Source organism: Theropithecus gelada, chromosome 3 (assembly GCF_003255815.1).
Source record: "Theropithecus gelada isolate Dixy chromosome 3, Tgel_1.0, whole genome shotgun sequence".
In the NCBI taxonomy this organism is placed as follows: Eukaryota; Metazoa; Chordata; class Mammalia; order Primates; family Cercopithecidae; genus Theropithecus; species Theropithecus gelada.
The window spans coordinates 172,194,061-172,220,527 of NC_037670.1; the positions used below are offsets into that span (position 1 = coordinate 172,194,061).

General features: G+C 37.7%; 1 protein-coding gene and 1 non-coding gene across 3 annotated transcripts in view; both read left to right on the top strand.

The window, feature by feature from the left end:
- CNTNAP2 (contactin associated protein like 2) overlaps nucleotides 1-26,467 on the top strand; it is a 2,276,620-nt gene that overhangs the window by 1,682,385 nt on the left and 567,768 nt on the right. The gene's annotated exons all lie outside the window — the stretch shown is intronic.
- LOC112621863 lies at nucleotides 12,327-12,434 on the top strand. Its single transcript, XR_003118800.1, has one exon. It is a non-coding gene; the product is annotated as a U6 spliceosomal RNA (small nuclear RNA).

Sequence of the window (26,467 nt, forward strand, 5' to 3'; positions counted from 1 at the left end):
GGATGTTTCTAGCTTTGAAATATTGTGAATAAAGCTGCTATAACATTTTTGTGTGCATCTTTTTATATACCTATGTTTTTAAAAAATTCTCCCTAGGACTGGAATTGCTAGGTTGTAAGGTAGGTATATGTTTAAATTTATAAGAATCTGATGATTTTCGCCGGGCGCGGTGGCTCAAGCCTGTACTCCCAGCACTTTGGGAGGCCGAGACGGGCGGATCACTAGGTGAGGAGATCGAGAGCATCCTGGCTAACACGATGAAACCCTGTCTCTACTAAAAAATACAAAAAAAAAAAAAAAAAAAAAAAAAAAAGAATCTGATGATTTTTTAAAGGAGTTATACCAATTTACATGTCCACCAGCAAAATGATGTAGTTCCAGTTGCTTTTCCCTTATCATATTTGGTACAACAGTCAGAGTTTTAATTTTAATTTGGTCCATTCCAGTGGGTATACGGTGATCTGTCATTGTGGTTTTAATTTATATTTCCCTGATGATTAATGATTCTGGGCACTGTTTTATTTGCTTATTGGTTATTGCATGTCTTTTGTTGTTTAATGTCTGTTCAATTTGTTGTTTAATGTCTGTTTAATGTGTCTGTTTTTTAGTTGCTGCTTTATTATTGAGTTACATAAGTACTTTATTCTGAATCTAAGTCCTTTGAGATATATATTTGAATCATAAATTTTATGCCAGTCTATGATTTTATGATCTGCCTATTTATTTTCTTAGTGGTAATATGCTAAAGAAGAGAAGTCTTTAATTTTGATTAAGTTCAATTTAAATTTATTTTCTTTGTGGTTAGCACTTTCTCTGTATTATCTAAAAAAGCTTTGCCTCCCCAAGTTCATAAAAAATATTCTACTATGTTTTCTTCCAAAAGTTTCGTAATTTTAGCTTTTAGAGTTTTTACTCATCAATTTCAAATTAATTTGTGTATATGGTGTGAGGCAAGGATCAATTTATTCCTGTTAGATTATTCAGTCATTTCAAAAATATTTGTGAAAAAACTTAAAATGACTTTCCTTATTGAATTCCCTAGGAACCTTTGTTAAAGATGAATTGACCATATAACTGTGGGTTATTTCTACATTATCTTTTCTGTCCCATTGATTTATTTGTCTATGTTTATGGCTGTGTTGCAGTACCTTCATTTCTGAGTTTTATGGTAAGCTCTTTAGGTGCTAATGTGGAAATACCTTTAAAAGAGTGTTGAATGGAAAAAAAGTACAGATTAATATGTCTAGCTTATTACTATTTGTCTAAAAAAAGAGAGAGAAAATAACATATGTTCATGTATGCTTGACTTTGCATTAAAAATCTTGGAAGGACACAAATGATACTACAGGCATAGTTACCTATGGCAGGTAGCAGTATATAGTTACTGGGCAGATTTGTGACAGGAATATGAACAGGAATAGGAATTTTTATTACATTTTTAAACAACATGACTATATTAATTATAAAAAATTTTTTTAAAGAGTAAGTGATAAAGAAAATGTATTATTTCTCAGAGTAGATAAAACTTTGAGGGGGCAATTCATTGGAATAATATTTTCTAGGTCCAATTAGATATTTTTTAGGCCTTGAAATTTTAATATCTGGTTTACTTGACAAATGTTTATTGAGTGCCTATTATGTATCAAGCAATGTTTCTGGCCTTGATAATACAGAAGGCAACAAGACCGACATGTTCCTCGTCCCCATGGTGTGTACATTCCAGTGGAGGGAAAACAATAAATCATAAACAAATAAAAAAGATATTTTCAGAATGTGATAAGTGCTATGGATAACATAAACATGACAGAAAGAGGCAAGAGGAATGTGAAATGGCAGTCCTGGAGAAGCTCTTTCAGTGTGGTAACTTAGGAGCTGAGATTGGAATGCCAGGAAAGATTCAGAGGTGTGAAGAATGTGGGTGTTGGGGAGGAACCTGCCAAGGAAAAGGCCCTGAAAAAGGAAATGGCTGAGGAGAAACAGGAAGGAAGGCAAGGTGGAAGAGCATGGTGAATGTGGTGCAGAATAAAATTGTGGAGACAGGCAGGGGCTAAATCAAGCTGAACTTTAGGGAAATGATGAGGTATTTGGGTTTTATTTTATGTGAAATAAAAAGCTACTAAAGGTTATTGGAAGTAACTGAAAGAGTAAAACAATCTGATCAAGATTAAAAAACAAAAAGCATTCATTTTGTTGGGGGAAGAAAACAGATTATGAAGGGGTTGGCAGTGAGAAAGGAAGAAAATCAGAAGTTATATCACATAAGCCAAGTTATATCACATAAGCCTTCTTCTTTTAAAAAAAGAAGAAATGTCCCCCAAATGTTCCAACTGAGGACAGAGAACTGTCCATTAGATTTAGTCCCATGCAAGTCTTCTATGGTTTGACAAGACCAATTTCTATGGAGTGGTGGGTACAGAAGATGGACTAGAATATGATGGAAAGTGGCTGAACTCTTTATTTTGTACTCACCTCCCCACTTCACTCCCAATACATGAAAGTGAATGAGAAATAAAGAAATGAAGGCCGGGTGCGGTGGCTCACACCTGTAATCCCAGCACTTTGGGAGGCCGAGGCGGGTGGATCACAAGGTCAGGAGATTGAGACCATCCTGGCTAACACGGTGAAACCCCGTCTCTACTGAAAATACAAAAAATTAGCCGGGCGCGGTGCCAGGTGCCTGTAGTCCCAGCTACTCGGGAGGCTGAGGCAGGAGAACGGCGTAAACCCGGGAGGCAGAGCTTGCAGTGAGCCGAGATCGCACCACTGCACTCCAGCCTGGGTGACAGAGCGAGACTCGGTCTCAAAAATAAAAAAAAAAAAAAGAAAGAAATGAAGAAAGAAGATTTAGATGACTCTTTCAAGTGCTCTATATAACAGTAGATAAATGGAACTGTTGTGTATGTCCAGGTGGGCATATCTGGGTGTTGCTTTAGCAAATACATATCAAAAATTCTTACATGAAAAGCTTCTTTATAACAAGATGTTCTCACTTTTTAAGTGATGAAATCCCATGAATAAATCCAAAAAGAGTCTATTTTATATAAAATCCCACCCTGTTGGAAGTATTGCAAGTTTCCACTGAAATTTTTAATCTGACTTCTAGATATATTTTTGGAGTGTTGTCTATTTTGTCAGCCTGCCAGATTATGTCAACATGTTCGTATATAATAACAGTTTATCTCATGTTCCTTTATCCACCCTATTTACCCACATCAGCTGTGTTAACTGTCCTTGACTGATTCCACTGCATCATTGATACTGCCGTAGGGAACTGTGCCCTGATCATTCATACTGCCCCACTAATATGATCCCAAGTGGATGTTTCAAAGTTGGATGCTGATGATTATCATTGCAATGTGTATGACATCGCTGAGACACTTTCAGTCAAAAATGTGGCTGTCATTTAAGGTGTGAGCTTTTTGCCTTGTTACCTAGAAAAACAATGATATGTAAATTTCTTATTATAACTTTTACTACTCTACTCTTATTTGCTATTTGTCAACTCTGCAAGAAACAAGAGTTGGTACAGAAAATATATTTTAGCAGAAGGAAACCTTGTCTTCTACAGTAGGTACTAGCTTCTTGAGCTGATTCTGGATAATAAAGCTTGCTTTGCAATAATCCGAAGCTTTCCAAACCATATATTCAACTGCTTTTACTGACGCCATCTGCTGATATGCAAAATTGTGTTTAACTATATGGAAAATTGTGAATCCTTTTCTTCCAGGTCTACACACTCCACTTGCTTTTCCCTTCTACCTTGAATTCATGTGCATTCCCCCAGTTTTCTGCCTTTGTAATGGAGGCTTCATATCTGCAGCCACAGTTGCAGGAAACCCAATTGTAATCAGCAGCTGCCCTGCTGCTAAAAGCTATTAGTGCCAATGTTGTTAATGACCGACCCAGTTGAATGTGCTGATTTAAGAGGTAGACTTATTTCTTGTCACTCCCTAGGGCCTTGTTCTTAAATGAGATTTCTACGTTGTTTACTCCTCTAGCATAAGGAGTATTAACCACTACCATCACACTTCATATATCAGCACATTGAATTGAAATAATGTGGAGGTTAAAACATATCACTACCTTTGAGGTATGAAGCCATACACGCTGAAAAAACTTGGCACCCACCCCTAATTTTTGCCTAAAGAAGTTGTATACCACTGCAATTTGCTCTGAAGTTATACATATTATTTTCTTCTAGGGACTATAGGATGAGAGGGGTACAGTTAGATTTCTTTTCGGAACTAAACACATTAGCAGTAACCTGCAAAAATCAATACCAATTACTTGCAAGCAAGGGCTAAAAAAAAAAAAATTACTGAAGCTACGGAATGTGCCCATAGGTGAATGGCTTAAAACAAAGAAAATACTGCCATAGCTGGTACTCTCACAAAATAGGAGCAAAAGTAGTAGAGTTCTCTTTTATTTATTTTGACATTTTGGTATTAATTTGTAAAATCCAACAATTGTTATATTTAAAAAGAAAAATAAATATAGCAGCAAATAACTCAATGTAAGAAGGCTATTTTACTGTCTCCCTGGCATGAGTAAGGTTTGCATTGTCTTTCTAGCAAACATCAAGGCATTCAGAAGGTGTATGGGGATGGCTTATCTGTATAAACCAGTATACTTTTTATTGAATACCCAGACATTCTTCATGCCAATATTATGTGTTTAGTGTCTCGAGATTCTATTTAGCAGAAATTCACTTTGAGGGGCTTGGTGAAGCCTTCAGAGGTTTAACTGTGTACTCTCTCCTTTATTCAAAAGGCTGAAATAATACTTTTCCAATTTCTGGAATTCTTAAGCTTGCATTTCAGATTAAACTATCACAGAGAGTAGAATTTCTTCCTTCCTTGTTGTCTTCCAGTAGTAAAGATGGGGCACATATCTGTAAGATGTGGACCCGGAAACTCTACTCTCAAGTCTGGCTGTGATGAAGAGGTCTTGAGAAGCTAGTAAGCCTTGCTACCTCATTCAAGTCTATGGTAGAGTTGTGTATGAATGTATGGAGAGGTGGGGGAAAGTTCAAATACTACAGAATTTCACCATATTCTTACAGGGCTTTGATAAGCCCTGCTTACCAAACAGTTTAGGCCATATGGAAATGGTACCTATCATTAAATCTCATGTCAGAAAGAACGAGTTTTGGCATGTCTGTATCACCAATATGAGTATCAAAAAAGGTAACTGTGGATCTTCTTGGACAGTCATTTTCCTGGACTTCAGTTTGGTCCTCCCTAGTCATAAAATGATATGATTCTTAATACTTGAAAAAATTGTCCCAAAACACAGTATCACCCAAATAAAGCCTCTTTTACCAGCTTCCTTTTTTTTTTATTGCAGAGCCTCAAATCAATATTTAAGGAGTAAGAGAAGTGAATGGTGGTCACACAATGCCTGAAAAGGAAAGCTCTGAGTGGTTGTCTGGGGGACACTAGAAACAAAAGAAGTGTGTCACGTGATACCATAATGGCATCCAGCACTTTCCATATAGGGAAGGCAGACAGGGAGAAGGAAATTTTGCTTAATGAGAATTGAGGAAGTATTGGATTCAAGTAATGGAAAGGAAATTAATTTTACAGTATTCCGAGGTACTGGTAAATTTACTTGCTACGGATTGTGCTGAAGGTAAAATTCTGCTTAAATAGAGTCTAAGATTTTATGTACCAAATATTTACCTAATTTTTAAAGCATTAAAAATGTTAGGATTCAATAGTTACAGTTACTTTCATCCTTTGAAACAAAAATAATTCTTGTTTCAATTATGTATGTTGAGCTGTTAAAAGAAAATTGAAAGAGGCAAACAATATGTACATATTTGTCTCTATGGGTTTGTGCAGTTTATAGATATCCTGAGCAGTACTTCTGGCGAGCATTCTTACTAGCACCAGATTGGTCGTTAATGGAGTATTGACCCAACAATTTATTGAGGCAAGCCCTTCTGCTCTACTCAGACTTGATGTGTTTTACATTATAATTGCATCTAATACTATATTTCACAATTTCAATTAATATAGTTGGGTAGAACTTGAAGAAAGTTTATAACAAAGCTATAAATAGAATAATTCATTATTGTAAAAGTGTACTTTGAGAGGAGAAACTAGGATTGTTGTTCCTCAGAAAGAACACACTGATGTATGATAATAGTATTCTCCAATAAAATTGAAAATAAACATCTAAAGAGACATAAGATTTCTGTTGAAGATAGAAACCCTGCACTCGCTATCTGCAAACACTGGAATAATATCTTTCACAAAATTTTTACAATCCAGATAAAAAGAGAAGATACATATGCAGCAAATCAAGAGAAGAGATGAAATAGAGAAGAAATGAGAGAAGAGATGACAACCACTAAACAAGGGGTGGAGAGAGAGAAGTGCTCTGAGAGTTGGTGGGCAGCAGAGATCTCTCTGTACTGAGGAGGCTAAGAAAGGTTTTTCAAAAAGATGATATGGGGGGTGGGTGTTGAAGATAGAAGGTAGGATGTAAAATATAAGAAAAAAGGCAAAAGGTTTTGCATGAAACCTTAAGGTGGCCATTCTCACTTCAGTTCCTTGGTTTTTGTAGAGGGATAGTAGGTAGTAAAGTAGGGCGAGAACTTTGAGGGTTGATTGAGGGTAGTAATTTACATCAGGCTAAGGAGTTGTAGGCATTCTCCTATAAGCCAGGCAATAGAAGGCCATCAAAAGTTTACAAGCTGGGATATAATATGAGTTTTATAAACAGCAATATGCCAGTCATGTGAAGGATGGGTTTAGAGAAAGACTGAAGCCAAGAACACTAAGAAAATGTCTTAACAGTGATAGGGAAAAATTAATTGGATATTTTGGCTGAGCTCCTTAATAGAAATAATAAAAGGAACACAAAAGGAAAACACAAAACCTAGTTCAATGCATACTTAAAATTTGTAAGTGATAGTATAATCCTATAATTTATTCCAAATTAAGAATCTATAATTCTGATTCTATAACTGGAACTATCCCAGAATTCTATGTCCTATTTGACATTAGTTTGACTTAAAGATTGGCTTATGACTCAATCAATCAATTTGATGGTGACCAAGAATTTCCTTTCAATTTACAGTTTAATATTGGCCAGAGAATGGAAAGTAAAAAGTCATAGCATGCTATATATATGATCCATAGACTTATCAAATTCAAATTTAATGGGGACTCTAAAACAGCCATTTGGCATTTATACCCCAGGTTTTTTCTAATATTTTATCAGAGATTTCAGTGAGACTTCAAACTCAATTCACTGACTAATACAAACAGCAAGCTACTTCAACAAATAGAGAACTCTGGGATGAATAAAAAGGGCTTGGAATTTTTTTGAAGTGAAAAAACCTGTGTAAAAAAATCCATTTCTAATAGTCACAGGACAAAAGTGGACAGAATTTCCCATAACAGTAAAATTTAATGAATTCACTTGGTTCTTTTAACCATCATTATGGTCTCATCAAGAAATAAGAAAGAATATCATTAAGTGGATATCCCCTTTAAATAAAAGCTGATTTTTTTTTTTTTTTTTTTTTTGTGAGAAAGAGTCTTGCTCTGTCGCCCAAGCTGGAGTGCAGTGGCGTGATCTCGGCTCACTGCAAACTCCGCCTCCTGGGTTCACGCCATTCTCCTGCCTCAGCCTCCCGAGTAGCTGGGACTACAGGTGCCTGCCACCAGGCCCAGCTAATTTTTTGTATTTTTAGTAGAGACGGGGTTTCACTATACACAGGATAAAAGCTGAATACATTTTAAGGGCTGAAATCCCTGCTAGTAATAACTTTAGTAATTACTCACTGTTGATGAAAAATATCCTAGGCCAAAAATTTTCTCTGTTTGCCCCAGGCAGATGGAGTAAGGGCTCTGAGTCAACCTGACTTCCCTATGCATGGTGTCAAGCACTCTGTGGCTTCGTGGCCTTGCAATCCAGTTAATCCCTAGGAACCAAATTTACCCAAGTGGTTGTGTACGTTTTACATAGTAAATGTAAAGTGCTTAGCATAGCACATAAAAAGTATTCAGAACAATTTGTTGAGTAAATGAATATTTTTCTGTAAATAGTGTGGGCCAGAAGATCTACTAAACAAATTAGATTGTAAAACTCGTCAGGGGATATCCTCTGTGTATTTGGTGGAGGAAAGAGGAAAGAGATTGGTAAAATGATTGAAATATGTTACTTACCTTTAGGATTTTTTTCTTGCCAAGCTTTGGGTTTTGAGCTTGGGGCTCTTAGAGTCACAGGAAGAAGAAATAGATAGCTCCTGTGATGCTGGCTATATTCTTATAGAGCCCAAAAAGGTGGGAAGGAGATGATTTAGAAAGTATGAGAAGGTAGAATGCTGGGGAGGTTTCTGACCAGTTGTTTTCCAGGCCGAAGCAAGTAACGCAGTGACTTCTTACATTAAACCCATCATTTGTTTAATCAAAGATAAAGCATATTTCCATTATTTCTATAATAATAGAAATTCTACAAGAAAGGAGAGAAACCTTTAAGTTTTCCTTAAAGAAAGTCATTCATCCTATTCCCATGATTTCTGACGTGAGCTACATTACTGTCAAAACAGGCGAGCCTTTAGGATACAGAACAGAGAAAAGGAATTCGTTTAAAACATGATTTTCTATGTAGATCATCAAGGAATGAGGAAAGAAACTAGGGGAAAAAAAAGGGGAAGAAATGGGTGAGTGTAGTGTACTTATTTCAGATATGAAGATGTGCTTCCAGGTACAGCATTAGAGGTACAAATTCATTCTAGAGCTTTGCTCACTGGTACTTACTCTCTCTGGAACTACAATCACTTCAGAACCAGAGCATTGAAGCCCAAGGTTAATACAGATTTTAGGCAGCAGACAAAATTGGATCCAATCCAGATTTCCTTGTTTTCTAGCTGGAAGGGGCTTGGGCATTTCATTTAATATCACTGAGTTTCAATTTATTCACATGTAAAATGACCCTCATGGAGATGATATAAAGAATCATAGATTATCATATTCTTCCATTCTATGACATAGGCACACTTCACATTTTAATTGGGATGATTCTTAAAATCAATGGCCCATCTTTTGTGGAAGTGCCACATAAAATGATGGGGCATCAAACAATAAATTGTCTCTTAATTTGATAAAATACATGAAGGTAATAAAGGCAAAGTGCATCTGACAACATCTGGCGTCTAATAAGCACAAGCAAATTGTTTTGGGGTGATGCTCAGTGCTGTTGCTTTTACACCATGCTACACCACTCAGAGAAGCATCTCTTTCTTCATAAATGTTCACTGATACTCCAGCTCAAGTGAATGCAGTCTAGTGCATATTTTGTGAAAGAGCAATTAAAGTCTTAAACGTCCTAGTTTCTCTAATCATCTAAAATATCATACTTTTAATATAAAAATAATAATAATACATTAAAAATGAAGTGATACATCTTTGGAATATTTATCACCTTCAAAGGATTTGCAATTCTCCCACATAATAATAGCAGTTCATGAGTACAAAGAGTCTGTACTGCACATAGCACTCTGCTAGGCACGAGTTTTCCTTGTTTGTTCTAACTTTGGTATGACCTAATTTCACCACCAAGAAACATCACCATATGGCAAGTTCCCCATTTCCCCTAAAATAATTTATTGAGCCTTTAGTGTGTCCAAGTGACTGAACTCTTTATGCTGAATTTTTCTCAAGATTTCTTCAGGACATCAGAACATACTGCAGGTTTTTTTTCAGGTGGCCCTCTACCAACTAGATATGAAATTGGATCAGCTGGAGGCAAGAACAGATGGGGTTGAACAGCAGATGGAAAGATCCTGTTTAGGATATGCAGAATCACTCTGGCAAAATCAATCATGCCACAGGAGTTAGTTTCAGTTGGGTGAAAGAAAATGAACTCAAGTAGACAACTGAGTTACTGGGAAATTAATATGAGCTCACACTTTAGAAAGTCTTGATTAAGTGTCAATAAGACAGATGAGCTAATGATGTTGAATTAAAAGTCTTAAATGTCATGTTTGTCAATGATCATAATAGCTCTCCATATTTAGTGCTTGCTCTGTGCCAGGCATTTCATGTACATATCTCATTCAATCCTCACAAAAAAACCCTGTGAGACAGGCATTTTTCCAGTATCACAAACGCTGAAATGGAAGTGTTAAGTGAATTAATCAAGGTCATAGGACACTAGGTAACAGAACCAGCATTGGAACTTGTCTGGCTAGCTGGAAAACCCACACAAATAATGAACACTCTACTGTACTACTTTCCAGTGTTAACTGATGTGTATACAAGAACAATTGGAGGAGCATACGGTCAATTTTCACATATCCTAAGGTCCTTTCCACAGTAACAATTAGAACTGGCCTGTGATGGTCAGAGTGACCACTGGGCATCTTCCTGAATCCTTGTGGGGAATACAGAGCAGCTAGGGTGGCCACATGGTCCCCAGCAAAGCAGAGGTCACAAGTGTCACATACAGGCTCTGGTGAATCCCACGGAGTCCCTGTAGAAATCTTACATCTGCTTACCGCGAGAAGGTCTCCCAGAATCCTGGAGCTGCCTTGTTCCAGAAGTGGATCTGCATAGCAACCTTAGGCCAAAAGCGTTTCGGGCACCCATTCTAGTCCAAACGTGCTATGATGGACTTTGTTTCCATGGGGCATTCATACAGGTGTGATTCTGAGATTGTGAGTGACTTGGAGTACACACTGTCTCAGTCCATTTGGGTTGCTATTAAAAAAAAAAAAAAAAAAAAAAAAAAACCATAAATTAGGTGACTTATAAACAATAGGAATTCATTTCTCACAGCTCTGGAGACTGGGAAGTCCAAGATATGCCAAGGCACTGGCGGATCTGGTATCTGGCGATGGGGAGTTTTCTGTTCATAGATGACTCTTTCTGGCTGTGAATTTTCCTAGCAGAGGAGAAAATGTACTCTCTGGGGCCTCTTACTAATACCATAGGTGAAGGCTCTGCATCTCATGACCTACATCCCCACAAAAGGCCCCACTTCCTAACATCACTTTGGGTGTTAAGATTTCAGCATATTAATTTTGTGGGGGTAACATAAACATTCAGTCCACTACATCTACTTTCTTCAAAACTGGAGGCAAGCTGTAAAGAAGGGAAAATCTTTTCAACCCAAGTATTTGCCCTGCTTTAACTTTGGAGCAAGAGCAGGAAACAGAAGGAACTTATCATTCATTGATTGCCTACTATTTGCCAAGTATGGAAAGACCATATAATTGGTTGGAGGGAAAATAAGATAAAAGTCTGAGCAACAGATGGAAACACATCTGGCAGGTGACATGCTTTGTATGCATTACTTTATTCCTTATAACATTCTCGTGTATTAGCAAGTTCCTGCTGACTGCTAGGCTACTTTTTCTTCTCAGCCACATGTTCAAGAAGCAGGTACTGGTTATGAACAAGCACGGCAAAAACCCATTTTCTAAGAAACAGAAGAGATGGCAAGTGTATCCTCTCAAAGAAGTCAATTTCGTTTTCTGCCTTATTTTTCTCAAACGAAACTAGATTTTACCAATTCCATTACCATAGCCTTGCTATCTACACATAGATATCACAGAAATCTTAATCTTTGAGTTTTCAAGTTAGAGGAATTCTTATTAAGTATGAGAGTTAATAATCTCCTGAGACACAAATATGCCTGGTAATGTGAAAACAATAAATGTTTGTTGGGTCCAAACAAGAATTAAAGCTGCATATGTTATGCCTTAAAGACATTAAATTAATCATAATTTATAGTGATTAGTTACATTAAAACAATAGCATTATGAATACATAAGATACAAGTTTCAGTTTAAGGAAAAACCATATTTTAATAATCCCCAAGTACGCCTGTATTCTGAGACACTAAAAATAACTATATGCTACTAACTATACCTTGAAAACGCATACACTCTTCCTGAAGACCCAGAAATGAACAGAGCAGAACTAAAAATTGAATAAATTTTGTGATACACGATTTTTTTATTGTAATATTTCTGAAATTGGGATGTATCTTAGAATCTGTGACATCTTATAGTTGCCTTCAGCCAGGTGGCAGTTGTGATGTCACAAGCAATGCTTACATGTAGGAGAACAACGTGTAAGACACATGTCAGCATCTTGCAAGAAAACCTCAGAGACAATTACAGACCACTCTTATTATTCCTAGGAACTACTTGTTTTGAAAGAGGATGGGTGAGACAGTGTATTATATATGTTTAACATACAGGAAACAAAAGTAAAAAAAGAAGTCTAGTTCTATGTCATTGCCAAATGACTTAAGAGTCTCGCACCACAGCATTTTAGTTGCTTAACAGATTTAAATGTTATATTGCGCTTGCTTGGGCAGCACATATGCTAACACTGGAACAATGCAGGGAAGATTAGCAAGGCCCCTGGGCAAGAATGGCACATAAATTCATAAAGATTCCATATTTTTTTAACACAAAGGATAAATGCTTCAGGGGATGGATACCCAATTATCCATGATGTGATTTTTACACATTGCATGTCTGCACCAATGTGTAATGTATACCCCATGAATATATACACCTACAATGTACCCACAAAATTCAAACTACAGTTAACATTTTTTAAGGAAATATGACCTCACCTTATCTCTTGATGGCATAGAAATTTATATTTTAAAACTATTTATTAATATATTTCAATATATTTTTATATTTTTTAATAAATGTATTATAATTTATATATAAACATAAAGTATACATGTAATTATGTTAACTGTGTAAGTTAATTATATACATTTATTATATATCCATTATCTATAATATTTATACATAATATATTTAATATATATTATTTATACAGAATTATATATAATCAGGCTTAATAACTCTGAGTCAAAAACATGATTCAAAGAGTCATATTCTACATGAAAGGAAGTTTCAGAAATATCTCACCCAATTTATTTTGCTTATATTTTATTTTTTATGTGTATGCAATAAATAATTTAAAAATCCATAATTAAAGTCAAAAGAGTTTTTTCAGCAAGCATAAAATTTTGCAGTGATTAAAATTTACTGAGTCCGTTTATTTGGTGGTAGTTTTCTTAGGTTTTTTTTTTTTTTTTTTCATGAAACAATGATAACTGCTGGCATCATAGATACAACAAAATAGGGTATAAAAATGTGCGGGAACATGAGCAGATGGTATACACATCTACAGAGGCAGGAAACAATAGAAATTAGCGCCAGCCCGGAAGTTAGGATAGAGATTGATTCCAGGCTTGGTTCCATAACTAAGGAGCCGAGTGATCTTGAGCAAGTCACTTAATCTCTCTGAGCTTCATCCATAAAATAAGGAGCTGTAATAGATGATTTCCGGGCTCCAGAGAGCAGTGATGTAAGCAATCAGAAAAATAGAACCTTTCCTCAACGCTCCAAGGAAGAAGGGATCTGATGTGGGTCACTATGTGCTTATGAGAGTGACGGAAAGGAGTCGCTGAGGTTGAGGCAGGCCGGTCACTGCTGGCCTCAGCTTCTCCAATGGCTACCGAGGGATTAGACATTGACTCCAGGCAGGTCAGAAATTCAAGGAAACTTCCCCACAGGTCACAGCAGCCTCCGGTATCTATTGGTGAACTTCTAAAGGCTACTAAAAACCCTTTAGGTTCCAAACTCTGCATGTCAGCAGGCCACTGCCCCAACACACACTTCTGTGCCATCCAAATCTCCCACAGGGGCTTCTTACTGATCGCATCCAAATCAAAGCTCTGTTTGGCAAGGGGTTCTGGGAAATGTAGTTCCTACACTGCCAGTTCCTGTGCTGTAGAAGAGATCACAGAATAAGGTGGGAATGGGGCTGAGTGTCGCAGACAGATACCTGGTACACCAGCTGAGGAGCGAGGGACTATGATGGCAACGCAGGTGAACAAGAGGGAGGGGACGGCATGAAGACACATTCAGAAGTCATGGAGAGGAAGGTACACAATCTGAAAGATGCCTCAAAGGAAGAATTGAAAGATTAGATATGGGTTACTTTTTCTTTCCACACTAGTGAGTCAATATAATCTATAAATCAAGTCTCTTTAGCTCCTCTACTGACTATCATGTTCTTTTTCCCTAGCTCTTCTGTAACAGGGAACAATACACCCTTTTTCTTGTAGTGCAAGAATAATGATTTGCCGGCAGAAGCTCCGTGAATCAGACTTTGCACTGAACAAGTTATATTGTTTGGGAACCCAGCTAAATTTTTCCATAACTGCTTTAAAAGTGATTTCCATTTAAAGCTAGGTGGAACAAATTCCTGCTGCTGGCTAAATCTTCTTTTTCTTTTCCTATGAACAGGATCTCATAAAAAGGACTATTGCTCTTTTGTACTTTTCTGCGATGCATTTTGTGTTGGGGGTCTATCTATGGAGGAGGCCATCTAAAAATAAACCGAGTGCTGTAAAAATACCCTCGTAATTCTACTAGAATTCAACTTTTTAATAGCTGTCTTTCTTCTCCCTTTATGCCTCCTTTTCAATTATTTCTTTCCCTTTGGTACCCTGCCAGACTAATGTTTCTGGCTCTTTCATAGACACCTACATTGACTAAATGGATCTCCTACCTTTGAGAACCTCATTAAACTCTGGCAGAGTTTGGTGGCTACATGAACTCAAACCCCAGACGTATGGAGAAAGAATCACTTTCAACGGAAAACCTAACATCACTAGTGCTTACAATGCTGATTATTTTTTGTCATAAATAAATACGATGGGCATCATTTATGTCCATTTTGAGTCTGTATCTATGTTATATCACACTTTGCCTAATAATAATGCTGCTGTCAAGTTAATAAGGGTTTTAGCTTTTATAAATAGCATTCAGTTCATTTGAGTTTATCTTAAACTGTACAGAGGTGCTTGTTTTATTATAATTCAACTGAATCAGAAACATACTTTCTCTCTACTTGCTCACACTGGCTTCTAACCAACTCACGTTTCTTTAATGACAAGTGCTAAATAAACTTCACCTGGGGACTAATCCGCCAATAAGGATAAGAAAAGAATTGCCCCAGCTGCCAAAGTATCATTGTTTCATCTCCAATGAAACATTCCTCTATAAAACCGTTTCTCTCTATGCAAGGATTTGGAGTAGGAATCCAGCTACATAGGTCAGGGAAGGCTCCACCACCACCATCCCCACTGACTCAGAAAAGGAATAAAATATTTTAAAGCAGGAGGACCAGAGGCCAAAACTTCAGCATGGTCAAGAAAAAGTGAGCAGAGCCATGAAGCGAGTCATGAAGTTGTAGATTCATAGAAAACATGTAAAGGGTATAATACATGTAAAGGTCAAGTGTCACTCCTCGTTTTAAGGTGAAGAAATGAGGCTCGCAGGAGTTAAGTGTCACACAGCAGATAGTGGCCAAGATAGTGGCCAAGCCAGGCTGAGTCCCACGTCCAAATCAGTGTACTGCTTGTTTCTCTGTGCACCTGCCATCTTTAGTGGTGGTGAATGGATGAGGAGTATTGAGGTGAATACCCTAAGAAATAACACAGCAATAACGCTCAAGTATAATCTAGTAATAATGATTTGAAATCAACATTATTGTAGTGACTTCAATTGTGTCCCCCAAAAAGATATGTCCAAGTTCTAACCCCTGGTACCTGTGAATATGAATATGACCTTACTTGGAAACAGGGTTTGTGCAGATGTAATGCAGTTAAGGATCTGCAGATTAAGATCATCCTGGACTTAGAAATCTACTCTAAATCCACTGACCGGAGTCCTCATAAGAGAAAGGAGAGAGAGCTTTGACACACAGAGAAGCAGCTCATGTGAAGACCCCTGTGAAGAGGGAGGAAGAGATTGAAGCTCCGTGGCCACAAGACCAAGAATGCCAGGAGCCACGAGAAGCTGGAAGAGGCAAACAAAACCTCCTCTCCTGGAGCTGCGGAAGGAGTGCAGTCCTGCCAAGGCCTCCGGTGTGGATTTCTGGCCTCCAGAGCTGTGAGCGAGTACATTCTGTGGTTTTACGCCGTGAAGTTTGTGGTCATTTGTTACAGCAGCTTTAGGAAACTAATACAACTATGAAAATACCCAATCTAAAAAGCAATCCAGGAAGAAATTTTTGTTGTCCCAGTAGTTTGTTGTTGTCATTGTTGATTTTAACAAAATATAGCTCACACAACAGTACTTTGAACTTTTCAGTTAGGAATAATTACACACATAACAGCTCCCCTAAATGTTTTTTAGCCTAAAGACCCTGTCAACACTTAATATTATATAAAAGGCTCTGTCCACCTCCCCAGCCCAGTGTCCTCCCAGCCTTCCCCTTCCCCCATATTCCAGCCACACCAGTCTTCTCTTTGGTTCCAGAACATGCTAGGACCCTTCTCACCTCAGGCTTCTATGTGCTCCTCCTCTGGCTGGCACACTCATCCCCCACCCTGCACCACCTCCCCAGTCAAAATCAGCTCCACAGTACAACTCTATGGGAAGCCCTCCTGCCCCCTTATAATAGACCAGCCCCACACATACACTTTCTTTGTAAACTTTCCTAACACCCTTTCCCTCTTCTTCACAGTCATGATCACTGTAATTTTTTCATTTATAATATCTCTGCATTGTCTGTCTTTCCCACTGGACGGTCACTCTCTCAGAGCAGACACAGGACATTTTGCTCATCATGACATTTCAGGGGTAGCATGATGCCTGGCATATAGCAGGCACTCATAAATATTTGGAAAATAAGTGAATGATAGTATTTAGCCTTGGATGGGGCTCTTGTCTGTTATTCACACAGCTGTTCTGTTTCCAACATGTAAAATTGAAATTGTAGAAAAATCTGTACATAGTCATAATTCGAAAATTAACTTATTTTACTAATGTCTTAATTTTTCTCCTCTGAATTTCTAAATGAATTCATGAAAGTTTTGCTCTGTCCCAAAGGCATTTCATAAATAAGTAAGCATAGCTAAAAGGGACTCAAACCTGTTACATTTCACCATGCCATCAGCATTCATGGATAGGTGAATTTGCCATAATCAGTATTATTCATTTGTATAATCAATAAGCATGTTAGGTACTGTATTAGTCCATTTTCATGCTGCTAATAAAGACATACCCAAGACTGGGCAATTACAAAAGAAAGAGGTTTAATGGACTCACAGTTCCATGTTACTGGGGAGGCCCCACAATTGTGGCGGAAGGTAAAAGGCATGTCTCATATGGTGGCAGACAAGAGAAGAGAGCTTGTGCAGGGAAACTCCCCTTTATAAAACCATCAGGACTCTTAAGACTTATTCACTATCGCAAGAGACTAGCACAGGAAAGACCCGCCTCCCTGATTCAATTACCTCCCACTGGGTCCCTCCCACAACACATAGGAATTGTGGGAGCTACAATTCAAGTTGAGAGTTGGGTGGGGACATAGCCAAACAATATCATTCCACCCCAATCCCTCCCAAATCTCTTGTCCTCTCATTTCAAAACCAATTATGCCTTCCCAACAGTCCCACAAAGTCTTCACTCATTTCAGCATTAACTCAAAAATCCACAGTCCAAAGTCTCATCTGAGACAAGGCAAGTCCTTTCTGCCTATCAGCCAGTAAAACCAAAAGCAAGTTAGTTACACCCTAGATACAATGGAGGTGCAGGCATTAGATAAACACACTCATTCCAAATGGGAGAAATTGGCCAAAATGAAGAAGCTAAAGGCCCTATGCAAGTCCAAAATCCAGCAGGGCAGTCAAATCTTAAAGCTCCAAAAAGATCTCCTTTGAGTCCAGGTCTCACATCCAGGTCACGCTGATGCAAGAGGTTGGCTCCCACAGCCTTGGGCAGCTCCACCCCTGTGGCTTTGCAGGGTACACCCTCCCTCCTGACTGCTTTCATGGACTGGCGTTGGGTGTCTACAGCTCTTCCAGGTGCATGATGCAATCTGTCAGTAGATCAACTTTTCTGGGGTCTGGAGGATGGTGGTGTTCTTCTCACAGCTCCACTAGGCAGCACCCTAGTGGGGACTCCCTGTGGGGGGCCACCCCGCATTTCCCTTTAGCATTGCCCTAGCAGAGGTTCTCCATGAGCACCCCACCCCTGTGGCAAACTTCTGCCTGGACATCCAGGCATTTCTGTACATCTTCTGAAATCTAGGTGGAGGGTCTCAAACCTCTGTTATTAACTTCTGTACACCTTCAGGCTCAATATCATGTGGAAGCTGCCAGGGCTTGGGGCTTGCACCCTCTGAAGCCATGGCCCAAGCTGTATCTTGGTCCCTTTCAGTCACACCTAGAGCATCTGGGATGCAAGACACCAATTCCTTAGACTGCATACAGCACAGGGACTCTGGGCCCAGCCCATAAAACCGTTTTTCCCTCCTAGGCCTCTGGGCCTGTGATTGGAGGGACTGCCACAAAAGTCTCTGACATGTCCTGGAGACATTTTCCCTATAGTCTTGGTGAATACACTTGGCTCCTCGTTACTTATCCAAATCTCTGCAGCTGGCTTGAATATCTCCTCAGAAAATGGGATTTTTCTTTTCTATCACATTGTCAGGCTGCAAATTTTCCAAACTTTTATGTTCTGATTCTCTTTTTAAACAGAATGCCTTTGAGAGCACCCAAGTCACTTCTTGAATGTTTTGCTGCTTAGATATTTCTTCTGCCAGATACCCTAAATCATCTCTCTCCAGTTCAAAGTTCCACAAATCTCTATGGCAGGGCAAAATGCTGTCAATCTCTTTGCTAAAGCATAAAAAGAATCACCTTTGCTCCAGTTCCCAACAAGTTTCTCATTGCATCTGAGACCACCTCTGCCTGGATTTCATTGTCCATATCATTATCAGCATTTTGATCAAAGCCATTCAACAAGTCTCTAGGGAGTTCCAAACTTTCCCACATTTTCCTGTCTTCTTCTGAGCCCTCCAAACTATTTCAACCTCTGCCTGTCACCGAGTTCCAAAGCTGCTTCCACATTTTTTGGTATCTTTTCAGTAGGCCCCACTCTACTTGTACCAAAATCTGTATTAGTCAGGTTTCTCTAGAGGGACAGAACTAATAGGATAGACATATATAAAAAGGGGAGTTTATTAAGAGTATTGACTCACACAATCACAAGGTGAGGTCCCACAATAGGCCGCCTGCAAGCTGAGGACCAAGGAAGCAAGTCCAAGTCCCAAAGCTAAAGAACTTTGGGTCCAGTGTTCAAGGGCAGGAAGTAGCCAGCACAAGAGGAAAACATAGACCAGAAGACTAAACCAGTCTAGTCTTTCCATGTTCTTCTGCCTGTTTTTATTTTGGCTACACAGGCAGGTGATTAGATTGTATCCACCCAGATTGAGAGTGGGTCTGCCTTCTCCAGTCCACTGACTCAAATGTTAATCTCCTTTGGCAACACCCTCACAGACACACCCAGGAACAATACTTCGCATCCTTCAATCCAATCAAGTAGACACTCAGTATTAAACATCACAGGTACCTAACAGATTCCAAAGATTGTATTTTAAAATATGCTTTAATCTATAGAAGAGAAAAAGAAAATAACAAGAACAGTAATGAGAAGTAAATTACAGTGAGGTTGGGTGGCGGTAAAGGAACATTTCCAGAGGCAGTCCTCTTGAGCTGAGTCTTAAAGGGTAGGAGAAAGTGAGTAAAGAAAGCCATCAAGGCTGTTTTAGGACAGGGTTTCTCATTTTTGACATTTTTCACAGAATAATTCTTTGTTGTCGGGGGCTGTCCTATGTCTTTTAGGATCTTAACAGCATCCCTGGCCTCTGTCCATGACGTGCCAGTGTGACAACCAAAATGTCTCCTCTAGATTTCTCAATGAACTGAAAATAGAACTACAGTTTGATACAGCAGTCCTACTACTGGGTATCTACTCAGAAGAAAAGAAATCATTATATAAAAAGGATGCCTGCACTTGTATGCTTATTGCTGCACTATTCACAGTAGCAAAGATATGGAATCAACCTGTGTCTAATGGATGGTTGGATAAAGACAATGTGGTGTATATACATGTGTATGTGTGTGTGTGTTTGTGTGTTTGTGTGTGTACCATGTATATATATGTATACACACACACATATATACCATGGAATACTACTCAGCCATAAACAAGAATGAAATCGTGTCTTTTGGAACAACATGAATGGAACCGGAGGTCATCATGTTAAATGAAATAACTCAGAAGCAGAAAGCCAAATACCTCATGTTCTCACTTATAAGTGGGAGCGAAACGACGTGCACATGTGGTCATAGAGCATGGAATAATAGACACTGGAGGCTCAGAAAGGGAGGAGGGTGGGAGGGGGAATGAGAAATTATCTAATGGGTACAATGTACACTATTTGGGTGATAGTTATACTAAAAGCCCAGACTTCCGCACTAGACAATATACCCATGTAACAATACTTCTCTTTTACCCCCTAGATCTATTATTTAAAATTTTTAAAAAAAAGAAACGAAAACAAAATGTCACCTGACATTGCAAAAAATCTCCCCTGGAGTGCAGCATCATCCCAGTAAGAAGCGCTGCTTGGGGCACAGGAAGGAGCCTAACTGCAGGTGGGGGCGTCTGAGTTACTGCAGTGTCCGGGTAGCTCTAGGGAGGTGCCTGGGAGGGAGATAAGAGAGCAAGTACAACACTGCTCTTACACAGGGGGTTTTGTGTGTGACGCTGGGGAGTTTGGAATTTCATCCTGAAAGCACTTACGCAGAATCAAAGGATCTTAAGTAGGAAGGGGACACGGGCTAATTTGTGCTTAAGAAAAATCCCTCTGGTCACAGTGGAAAGGAAGGATCGAATGGAGATCAGAATGAATCTGAAAGAATTGAATGTAATCCAGAAGAGGAGTGATTCATGGGGACGGAAAGGAAAGGGAAGATAGAAAGGTACTCACATCACGTCTCTAAGACCTTGTCCATAATGGGATCTAGATTCTTGGTTTGGATGATCAGAAAGTAGAATCATAAATCTCCAAAACCCACTTGGAAATTAGCCCTCGTGACTTTATGGAAAAAAAAAAAATCAAACCCTTAAACTCAGAAAAATGACTTGTAAAGTTGGTTAAGCATAATCTAGGTGACCTCATGGTGTAATAAATAAAAATAGCCACTACCTCCGGCTTCAGACTCAATTTGATCTTCAGCAAAGATTCCTTCAGCAAATTGTCAAAAAAAAAAAAAAAATTAGTTTTTAAAGTAATCAATATATTAGAAAACTGTAGTAAATTTTCACCCCCTGCCCCCAAGCAATGTCTAGACAAGTGAGACAGAGAGACAAAATAAGTAATTGAGGCCATTTTTCTTGCCTGATTGTCCAGAAAATTGCCTCATTTCTTTGCTTTATTTTCTGAGTTCATATAATGATAACAGAAAAAGTTGTATGTGTGGATATTTTTTACAATCTGAATCTTTGACAGTGTTGAGAGAGGTAATTGCCAACAAACACACTATCACAGCATTTGCCAGAACCTCTGTTGTCATTCAGGCATTTGTCAGTATCTAAGGCAAGCCCTTTATGTGAGAATTGACTAGATAAAATGTCATGAGCACCTCCTGTGAGGGGAAGAAGATCGGGACTGAGATCTCAGTCACAAAGAGACTCCCCAGCTGCACGTGCTACAAGGTGTGCAAAAGCAATGAACAATTTGGGGCAAAGCGCAATTTTCATAGACTCTGTTTTGGAAAAAAAAAAAAAAAAAACCCTGTGCCACCTATTTCACAAGGTTATTCACATTGCTAGCTCATGAGGAACATAGGATATTCAGGCCCTGCTAAAGGATCTGAATGGATCATCCGGGTTTTGATTACGAGACTGTTTGAACAAGTCCCAAATGGGAATAATTTGAATTAAAGTAAGAATGTGTCAATACATTTGAAATGTTGAAGACTGCAAAAATAGTATTTATACATAAACATGAAGTATAAATGGAATTTTTATGTGTTGATAAATTATATATTTTTAAATATTTGGCTTCAATGATAATATAAGAAAAATGAAATTCCTACTAATCCATAGGATAATGTGTACTTTCTTTTAAGAAATCACCAACCTTAAAATCACTAAAATATGATCCATTTCACAAAACAGTACATTTTAAATTAAAAACCAAACTGAATTCAGAAAGTAAAAATTATGATACACAGTTTATATTGGTAAAAGATACCATTAATTGTTTATTATTAAAAATAAACACATATGTTTCACTTCACATGTGTTACAAGGTGCTTAATATTTTATGTGGGTAATTCATTTGCTCTTCACAACCATAAAAGGTAGATACATGATTACTCCCATTTTGCAGATAAGGAAATTAACACCCCGCTGAAATACTTTACCAAAGGTCACATAGGTAGTAAGTAACAACCATGTGATTAGGGGAGAGCATTATCCCTAAACTTCATGAAGAACAAGACACCTATAAGCCCTTAGTCCCTTGCAGACTAAGAAATTTTGATAGAGACAATTTGTTACAGATGCATAAGATAGTGCAGCCAGTTCTGTGAATCACAGCATGTTATATTTATTTCCACATATTCTATGTTAATAATATAATTTTTAATTCAATGTATTTTAAACTTTAATAACTGCTGTAAGTATATGCAGCTCTGAGAATAAGGAGGAAGAGAATAATTTCAGCTGTTTTAAAATAGCTTTTGTATTTAGATTTAAATATTTCAGTTGCGTTTCAAGTATCTTTTTCTGCTAAAAATTTGGCCTGTCTGAATTTTAAAAGGCATTTGGGCTTCAAATTTTAGTTAATGGTAAAAAAGTAACTAAATATTTAATTTCCTGAAATTGTTCCAAATTACAGAAACAAGAGAAAGCTTAAATACCAGGGGACAAAAATTCATAGAATAGAATTTATTAATCATGATTCATACACAAAAGACCAAACCTTTCGATGAGTAACTGTATTGTTGACAGTTTGGGAGGAATTTTAATTTTGTTTGTTTTTCTCAAATAGTGAGATCAGAGTCAAAAAAGCTTTAACATCTCCGTATTAGTGATTCTGTAACTCCCGTCAGTTTTGCCAGACTCCAGCTAAGTACTCTGAAAAGTATATTAAATCAGGATGATAATTGTTCAGTAAAATTTCCCCTAGAAGTATAGTAAATATGATTGATTTAATATATCATTGAGATTCTACTGGAAAAATGGCATAAAACAGCAACATTCTGTTGCCATTTTATAACTTTCATTTTTGTAAAGTGACCATTAGCGTAATATAGTAATATCATTACGACAGTCTGCACAGATGAAAATATCTCAAGGCCAATATTACATTTTCATCAAGTAAATGACCATGTGTTTCAATAAACACAATTATGAATGTTAATATACCAACAGATTGAGTAATTTCATTCCTCAGTATCATTGTTTATAGGGGAAAACAAATTAATCATCTTTGAGGTAACAGGAGTGTAGACTTTTAGAACATAATCTGTTTCACTACAACTGTTCTTGATTTGCTGAGTAGGAGTCAGGATTGTGCTTCTGACTGTCCTCATCTGAGGTCATCTTACCTGACTGTCCCCTTCTGAAGTAATCTTGTCATTATGTAAATACCTTATGCAGCATTATCAATTTAGAGCCAGAAAATTTAAGATGAATCCCATCTTTATTTTGATAAGTATCCACAGGACACCCAATTGTACAGTAGAAACACGCAAAGAAACCTGTTCCTCCTGCCTGTTCTGTCAGCTTGGACAATTCCTGAACAAGCTCTTCTCCAGCCCTGCACACCTGTGAGCAGGTCCGGGACTCTGTGGACCCAGCCATGCCCTTTCCGTCACTAAGGCCACATTTGTGGTCAGGAGGCAAGTGAGATTGTCATCACTTTCACTTGAGTCCTTTTTAGCAATAGGCATGTTGGGCATTGGAATGGATGTGCAGGTGAAATGGGCACAAACCAAAAATAGAAGAGGCGGCTTGTCTATGGCCTTACCGTCCTGAATGTGCCTGATCACGGAAGCTAAGCAGGGCTGGTTTCGTTAGTACTTGGATGGGAGAAGAGATAACCAGCTGAGACTTCAGTATCTAGCTGACGGGCTGCTTCAGCCTTCAAGCATAGCTTAATTATATGTATCACTGGGGAAGATCCTTTTCTGGAAAGAGGTAACATTTTAAGACAGTTCAAGATTAACCTTTATTTAAGCAAAAAGAAATGTTTCTACTTTCAAATGCTTTTTGGTAAAAATCTTTAAAAAACAATAAATGATTTTTCTGATTTGTTAAAAAAAAGAAAACAATCACTGTATTCCTTGGCTGTAGCATAGCAGCAAATAAGAACTACTTATCCTGGCATGGGTCTCAAAATGTAGTTGCTTGAAAAAGTCTATATTGTGACCTTAATTTTTAGTCCTTTGCCTCTTTGGGAACTCCAGTGTGAAGAGAGGTTTGCACAACCTCATGGTCCTCAGGTTGTTATCACATGGCTGAACATTTTACAACATGAATTCATGAATTATGTAGTTAATTAATATATCAAAGAAGATCTTATTACAAGTTCTCTTAGTTATAGCCCCACAACCTTAACTGTTATTGCCAAGAATTTCTATCCATCCACTCTTCCTATTTTGCAAACTACAATTACAGAGGAGGCGTGAATGAAAAGTTTTCTGTATGATTCCAAAACTGTGTTAGGATGTTTTGAAAAGTTTTGATTCCTTTGAAAAGTTCTGATTTATGAGTGACTTAGCAACATGATTAGATGAGACAAAACCCATAGCTACACATCTTTCTCTAGAAGTATTCTTAATGTTGACTCTTGACAAAATTTCAGATCCATTCAAAATTTCACATACATTAAAATAAAAAAACTAATATAAGATTAAGTAGACTGTACAAAGGCTTCCTTAAAGATTACATTTTTTACATTGTCTGTTTTTCATTCATTGCAAGCATGTTTGTAATTACTCAGTGAATGGCTAATTTCAAATCTGTACCAGGTAATTCTCACATCTCTGTCATGTCAGGGTTGGCATCTATTGATTTCCCTTTTTTTTCATTCAGTTTGAGGTCTTCCTGGTCCTTGATATTGTGAGTGACTCTTGGTTGGAACCTAGACATTTTAGATATTATTTTATGAGACTATGGATCCTCTGCTGGTTGAAATGTAGACATTTAAGAAATTATTTTATGAGACTATGGATCTGCTGCAGTCATCCTCTCTCTGCTTTTCTTTTTCTTCTCCACTTACTCCTACCCCTTTAACCCAATGCTGAAGTAGGACCAGGGAAACATTAAAAGTTGGCCCACAGATGGAAGGAACATTGTACTCCATGTGTCACATTTAAATTCTCCAGGAAGAAAGGGCTTGTCAATAAAGTGTCTTTTTAAGTCACAGGTGGCAGTAAGGCTGTGCTACCCCCACCTTTTCTTTCTGATCATTATCTCCGAATGTCACTTATTTTCTGAAGTATCTAAGTAGCACCACCACTATCCAAGACTGATATTCTCCGTTTATGTTCAATCACAGCTCACTAGTGAAGATTAATTGGGGAGGAGACAAGTCTGAATCAGAAATCACCGAAGTAGTATTTTAAAAGAAGTGCAGATTTATTGCATTCAATTCTAGACCTAATTCAGAGGCATGGCTCTAACTGTTACTAAGGACATGTCTTAAACGGCCTATTTTAAAGCTTAGAGACCACCCATTTGTACATTAGTAGAAAGTAATGTGTTTTAAATCCTTAACAATAGTTTTCTTGAGTAGATTAACCACTGCTTTAAAAATCCTATTTATTTATCTCCTACAAATACTAAGTAAATTTCAACACAATCCTTTTCTGAATATTCACAAGTTCTACAGTAGTGGAATCTAAATTAGAAGCTCGATTACATATGATATTTCTGTTTAAAAGGCACTAATTAAGCTGCTTTGCCCTGTGAACACTAGAATTTGGGTTGGCACAGTCATTTCATAATCTGAAATCTAACACAATTATTTCTGGATGAAGCATTTGCCATAAAATTTAACAGGCTATATTAGCTGTTGGTTTTCATTGATGAGCCATAAATACTAACCTTTATCTCTTTATATTTTTCTTGTTCTTTTTATGGTTAATTTAGAATTTCACTGTTAGGTATTTGCTTATATAAAGTGCTTACTGATACCAAAGACTCAAAACACTGTTGAGCATGTTTATGCTGCAAAGTGAATGAGTGTTGCAAAGTTTGACGAAGTGTAGAAAGATTGGAAGAGTATAGAAGTTACTTTTAGAAAATCTAAACTATCTTGTAGAAAAATTCTCTCACAGTTTTTAAAATGGCATTCAAAATCCAGAGAAAACAATTTAAGCTTGTTGCAAGTGGAAAGTCAACAGTGGTTTAGATCAATTGTACACACTGTGCAAGATGTTTATGTGCTGACAGCTTGTGTGCCTACCTCCACATCAATTCGGCTATTATACCAGCTAATTCTTCTGTCGAGGATTCATAACATAAAAACGTGCTTCCTCTTTCTGAGGGAAAGTTGACTACGGGTAGAGAAGAGTTGCCCTTATTTCACCTTGAAGA